At 35.2% G+C, this 7,069-nt stretch overlaps 1 long non-coding RNA gene across 7 annotated transcripts; it reads right to left on the bottom strand.

Annotated features, from left to right (window-relative positions):
- Positions 1–1,317: 1,317 nt before the first annotated feature.
- Positions 1,318–5,866, bottom strand: LOC115993763. Of its 7 annotated transcripts, XR_004093074.1 has the most exons (6): positions 5,691–5,866; positions 5,442–5,498; positions 5,067–5,137; positions 3,259–3,329; positions 1,932–2,052; positions 1,318–1,634 (listed from the first exon to the last, which is right to left on the bottom strand). It is a non-coding gene; the product is annotated as an uncharacterized LOC115993763 (long non-coding RNA). The 7 variants fall into 7 exon arrangements; XR_004093075.1 differs by lacking the exon at positions 1,932–2,052; XR_004093070.1 differs by lacking the exon at positions 5,067–5,137.
- Positions 5,867–7,069: the final 1,203 nt, after the last annotated feature.

Below are 7,069 nucleotides of genomic sequence, written 5' to 3'. Positions count from 1 at the left end.
CAGGTAACCCATGAGCTCGGGGGGCTAATGTTGAGGTCTAAAATTTCACAAGAAAGCCCATTTCATGAAAAGTAAAGAAGGCCAAATTCAAGCAACAAGAAGAATCAACATTAAGGCCTTATGTATGTTCAGATTTCCAACAAAAAGGCCATTAAAAAATCCAGCAAAATCCAGTGAAAGAACTGGGCCGGGATACCTAGAGGCTCGGGATCCTTGGGACGTGCAGCACAGCGTAGGATTGAGACAGCTCAAGAGGGGTACCACGAAATACAAGAAACGAAGAATAGATATGTCCTTCTCAAGTACCCAGTTGTGCAGCAAAGAACCAAAGAGCTTGGAGAGTGACAATTCATGAACAAAAGGCTGGTACCTCGGGAAACCCAGAATGAAGAACTATAAGGGGAAGTAGCTGGGAAAACCTTCAACCCAGCAGAAATGGATTCCACTTACCTGGGAAAAATGACAGTAAGGAAAGACAACCAAAAGCTGAGTCTGAAAAGTAAGAAACCTTGAAAGAAGAGGGATTGAAGGTTAGCTGCCCAAGGACGCCCCGGAATGGAAAGTCAGCAAGTGCCTTTTAGAGAAACAGCACTAAAAGATTAAAACTATCAGAAAAAGGGAAAGAACCAGCCATTAAAGTGGCTGACATAACAGTGGCTCTGGTACCCAGGGAGCTAAAGCGGGGGAATCAACGATATCCTGAACCCTAAAATGACACTATAAAAAAGGAAGGCAGCCAACATTGAAGAAGGAGGGAAGTAATAGAAAATCACAACAGAATCGTTGAGAAAACTCTCTCAAATTCAAGGGAAAACAGTGAAATATCTCCTGGTATCCCAAAAACAGCCACTATAGCACATACTTGGATTCAAAAGGATTCAAACTTTGCAAGTCTTAGAGGCTTAGATAGCCATCAAAGTCTGTAATTTTTGAGTTTATTTGAACCTTGTATCACGTCTTAGTGAGCACATTTGTAATACTACAACAAATCTGACTTTTTTCAAGGGTCAAAACCCTTAAAAAAAAGTATTAAAAAACCTTGAAAAAAATTATTTTAAGAGTACAATTGACCTTTGATAACCTTCGAAACATATACCTTCAAAAAAGAAATTTTAACGGCCTTCATGGCCCTTAAAACAAGTGCTCTAATCTTATTTTGAGGGTCAAGAGACCCTTAAATAACCTTTTACCAAGGTTTAAAAAATTTATATTTACAACCCTTGATAAATAAGATTATTTAAGGGATCTCTTGACCCTCAAAATAAGATTTTATTTTATTAAAAAAAAAAAAAAAACACAATCATGCACTATATATATACAAAAAAATTCACAATTGTTGAGATGATATGCTATGATATTGATATATAGCAAAAGTGGTATATTGCTACAATTACACTTTCTTTGATCTCTAATCTCAAACCTACAAATTAACAGAGTAGAGGCCGCATACAAACTGCCAATATGTCAATTATTGTTTAAGAGAAAAGATATCAACAACCACACTTTGTACAAAGACCAAATTTGTCCAAGAGTTAAAAGTTTTGATACATTTTATTCTTCATCATCATCTCCAAAGCAAGAAGTTATCAGCTATTACAATTGAACATTTCAGCCATTATGGGTGTCCTCAGTTTCTGGAAAAGAGAGAATGATACCAAAAGTTTGTTAATTTCCCAGCAAATATATCTACACACCTTTCCACAATATCAAATTCAAGATACCCACAATTTCAAAAAGAACGAAAAAGGCACAACAAAGTTCATAATACAAGGTTCTTTGCACAATCTGACATGGTATCCATTTCAACAAGGGCAAGAGTTTTAAATTGTAAAAACAAGGTTCTTTGCACAATCTGACATGGTAGTAGGTGAACAGAACAAAACCACATAAAAATATAGTATCTATATTAGTATAATTAGAAGATTTCATACCAATGCATCTTCTGTTGGTTCATTTACTGCTTGCCCATTAGCTTGCACATGGGTGATGTCAAATAATTCAATTCTACTAGGGCTATGACTTGTCTTCTCTTTCTACCATTTGACAAAACAACTAGAAAGCATATAGTAATTAAGTATTGAAGATGAATATTGCAATAACTGAGCAAAACGAAGTCAAATAACAACAAATAGAAAGCATTCACAGAACTAAGAAACAAATACAAAGTCAAGAAACATGGTTCTAAAATATTTTGGTACTGTCCAAGGGCTATACAACTGTAATGCAGATCTAGTGACAGGGCTATATAACTGTAAATAGGTCCATGCAATAACTCAGATGGGCTGAAAAGAACTAGCACAATGAAAGGAACCAAGAGTAAGCCCAGGGTTGATGTATGTGTAACTCAATTCCAGCCCAAGTACTATTTATTTATACATACATACATGTTGAGTCATGGCATAACTTTTTGACACTTTTTTTAAGTCCTTAACATAGCAAATAGAAAAGCAAAATCAAGAAACATGTTGAGTTATTTGACTTTGTATTTGTTATTTGAATTACCATTCCAATAGTGATTGTAATAGATAAAAAAACAAAATCAAGAAACATGTTTATTTAGTCACAAGCAATTCTTAATAAATTATGGTTGAATATTTTTTTATTGTTAAGTTATGTTTCTATACATCTCAAATATGTTACAAAAGGGCTCCGTAGAAATATCTACATGAGCTATCACTACATTTAAACTCCTCATCTGCATATTGCAATGCAAAGTAGCAAAAGTTGAAGCATCATACTAGTTTCATTGGTAAACATCCAACTGACATTCGAACCTGCGCTTGTTACGCAGGGTATATGTTTTCTGTCACATTTATAAAGATGACAGGGTCAAATTGACTCTTTGGACCTGATATCATACTCAAACCAAAACATGGATCCTATCCAAAACAACCCATCCTGCATTCAAGAATATCATCATACTATATTTACCTTGAAATTAACTGTTTATGATAGTATAAGGTAACTCCAAACAAGATTCAACATATACATTTACACTTGGGAGCATGTGAACAAGCACTACTATGAAATAATAACAAGAAGTAATAACTATATATAAATAAAAACAAAATTCAACCATCACTAAACTATATAAATGGTTCTTTAAAAGACTAAGCACTTCAAGAATGAGTATTTAAAGTTGTGGAGAAAAACCACGATAACACATCATATAACCCAGCAGAGTCAGCAGACTAATCTAAAAGAATGGCAAACTTGGAAAAGGTTAAGTTCAAATAAAAAGAAGATTGTGTTTCTCACATTGCCAACAAACACTGATCATGCATCTGCCTCCTCCTTGTTTGCTTGAGAAGCAGCTGCAGTGGCAGGGTCTGCAGAAAATGACACACACATAAATACAATCCAAGCATTAAAAGAAAAAACAAAAATTATACAAAAAAGGTGACATGTCAAAAAACATAGAGGCACAACAGTGCTCCACAAGGTGATGGAATATGAGACAGCCCCAGGGGAATGTCCATGTATAATATTGCATTTCAGTTTCAGGGTTCTGTATCAACAGGACTCCTATTCATATTCAACATAAGCACTTCTTTATGTGTGCATGTAATATGAGTAGAAAATCTGTACCAAGGACCGCAAAACATTAAACTAAAATGCAAAATGCAGCAATTTCATTGGAATGATCAAGAAAAAGCTCAAGTCGCTTGCCAACATTTTGCAATGAGAATCTAGAACGAAGTACAACTGAAGAATTATTTTAAACAGTTCTTTAATCGAAGTAGTCAGCAACAGCAACCCGGATTTTGACAAGCCATTCTCCCATGTTAATAAAAGACAAAACAATATAGCACAATAACATAGTGGCAAATCAGTGTTATGTGCCTCCTAACATCCCCTAATCACTGGTAAAGACCAAAATGGAATTAACTGACTTAGGCTTTTTAAAAACCAATACAACCAGTTTGCTTTTCCATTCTATGATTACGTGCTACAATTATATGCCTATAAGCACCTGTCCATTGCACCTCAAATATATTCACACTTCAGTTCTGCTCATAAATACTCTCATAGATTTAAAGTTTAGAGCATATCAAGGTGATAAATTCGCTGAACTAATAAGGAATAACAGACAAGCAAAAAGAAGATCAGATAACCGTAACTTCCATTATGGGTGTGTCTGGTAATGCTAAAAGTACTTTAATAGCGTTTAAAGCTCATTTAACAGAAATTGCCATACGTTTGGAAAATTTTGCTAAAGAGCTTTTAAAAGGGGTCCTCAAGCTAAAAACAGTTTTAAGGCTAAAACTGAAATTTGGAGCTTTTAGGAAACAGCTCTACAATTCTACTAGGAAACCCCATGAAGATTAAAAAAAATCCATTTTGTTCGAGAAATTATTATAAGTGAGTTGCATTTCAGGCAGCAGTTAGCAGTATTTATACAATCTTTTCACTTCACTTTAGAAGACAGCATCACTCTAATTGCAACATCAGCTCAGAGAACAGGGTTCTCACTAGGTATGCATTTAATTTAAAAAGAACTAAACCCACCATCAAATTTCCATTACAGTCAAATCACACTCAAAATTTTATAAAACCAAACCAATAATTCACTTTGAAAGACAAATAAACCCAATTCACGCTGTGGATGAACCCAACCAAAACAAATAAACCCCCCTAGTTTCATCCCCTTACCACTAACCTCCACTATCAGTAATCTCCCTCTCAATTTCCACAACCCAAAGCTGGGAACCATGAACCTAACATTCCCATAATCCCATGGCAACACCCAATCACAAACCCAGCAAACCTATAACCAAAAGCTCCAAAACCCAGTCTACGTCGTTTAAGCCAAGGCCTCCAGATTTCCTTTTCATGCCATATGAACTTAGACTTCATTTTTTTCCCCTCTTTTTCTTCCCACTCACCAAAAATATCCCCCACAGCACATAACCGGCTCTGCCATACCCAACCAACCTCACCCTCAGTCAACCAACTGCAACAATCACACACACCACACATTAAACACAAAAACTGCACACACATACAGTGCAAATGATGAAACTTGTGGTCATAGACATGACAACTGAAAAATACAAGAAGCTTACTAAATTTCTCTGACATACAGGCCTCTGATGTAACTAATATTGAATATAACAATTCATAGCAGATTCCTCGTCTGTTTCAAATTTCAATTAGCATAACACAACCATTAAATTTCTCGATCTTAAATCTCTAAGATCTAGCAAAAAATTAAATAAGAAATAATTTCCATTTGGTTGAACCAAATTTTACATGGAGTACTCAAAACAGAGTATGAAGTAACGAAAAATAATTCTATGGATTTTCTAAAAGAAAATTGAATCTGATCACATAAACAAGGAAAATATGCTCAGATGTAAATTTCTGCTAAAGAAATTCAAATGCGATTGTCCGTAATTGAAGTTGAAAGACAGAAAAATTGGAATTCTGATGATGATTACCAGAAGAAGCGAGTCCTGCTCAGTGATTTCAGCTTCCTTCACTTTCTGTGCTACAACCTGAGGAAAACGATTACGTTACAGTGACATTCTAAAGCGAATGATCAATTAGAAATCGAAATAGGGAAATCGATGATGAGCTCAGTTTTCTGAGAAATGCGAAACGAAAATCATGGGGAAATCGATGAAAATGTGTGGGTAAACCAAAAAAACAAAAAAATCAAAGACGAAATTAGGGTTTGTGATTCGTACCTAATCGGAGCTGAGAAACACAACGCCAAGAGAGATGAAGAGTCACAAAACCGAGATCGTACCTAATCGGAGCTGTGCGATTACGTACCTAATCGATGATCGTCGAGCTCTATGAGATCTCCATGATCGTCGAGCTCTATGAGATTTCTATGCTTTCTCAGTTTCAGGGGCAAAATTTGGTATTTAGACTGTTTTCAGAAAAAAATTTTGTGAACAGCATGCGTGTCAAACTATTTGGACTGACTTTGGAACTCGAGTTCCGGCCCAAAATTCAAACTATAGTGGCGTTTTTTTTAGTGGCGTTTGTCAAAAACGACACTATATGTACCCTATAGTGGCGTTTTCTATAAACGCTGCTATAGGTACTAAAAAAACGCCACTAAAGGGTTTGCTTTCCAGCCCAAAATCGAGTTTGGCAAACTCGAGTTCCAAAAACAGTCTAACTAACTAATTAGTTTGACGCGCATGCTATTCTCCAAAAAAATTTCTAAATTCAGTCTAAATAGCAAATTTTGCCCAGTTTCAGGCTTTCAGCGAAAGAGTGATAAGAGCTTTATTTGTTTGTTGGTTACGTTCTGGGCTATATTTTTAAATTTTGTTGGGCTTTTTTCAAGGGATGAAAATTTTGTTGTAGGCTTTTTTCAAGGGCTGAAAGTTTTGTAATATTTTACCAAGGTTTGTGGGCTGAAAAAACTGGCGCCTTTTTTTTTCCACATTTATTTCAAGGGTGTTTCAACTTATTTTGAGTGACCAAATAATCTTTGAAATAAAGTTGAGTAATATAACCTGCTGCATTTCTATTTATAGATTGTATCAACAGATTTTAGTAAACCCTCAATAAAAGAGGGTTGAAATAACTAAAGTTTGTTGTAGTGTAATCCACAATTAAGAAAAACTAATGAAGTATTTCTTATTAGTTTGAGGATCCCTAACAATTGTTTTGTGTATTTCCTGATTACTTTGCATTCATTTTTTTGTTTTCATTGTTATTCAATACAAATATTCTTGTTTGCTAGTTTATGTGTATTGTATGAAGCTTGCCTTATGCATCACTTGGTTCTTAAACAGCCCCTTTAGCTGCGGTGAACCAAGCCCAGTCCACCAAACTACAACTATTTGGCCCAGGATCCTTGGACCTGTGTGCTAAAGAAAAAGGCACTCTCACAAGTGTAGAAGAAGTAGGAGTAAAATGAAATTGGTAAAGTGAAAGGTGTGCAGGTGATAGGAAACCCTTGTTAGGTGAAGTACTTCACTTGGAGTGGTATCTTCACCCATCACGTGTAGTTTTATTTATTTATTTAATAAATGGAATAGTTTAATTTTATATATAAGATTGAATTGAAAGATGTTGGTGCATATAGGGTTTTTGGTAATTTGCA

This window comes from Quercus lobata, chromosome 6 (genome assembly GCF_001633185.2).
Source record: "Quercus lobata isolate SW786 chromosome 6, ValleyOak3.0 Primary Assembly, whole genome shotgun sequence".
Lineage (NCBI taxonomy): Eukaryota > Viridiplantae > Streptophyta > Magnoliopsida > Fagales > Fagaceae > Quercus > Quercus lobata.
The sequence above is the reverse complement of the archived record's forward strand: the minus strand, read 5'-3'. Positions and strand labels throughout refer to the sequence as shown.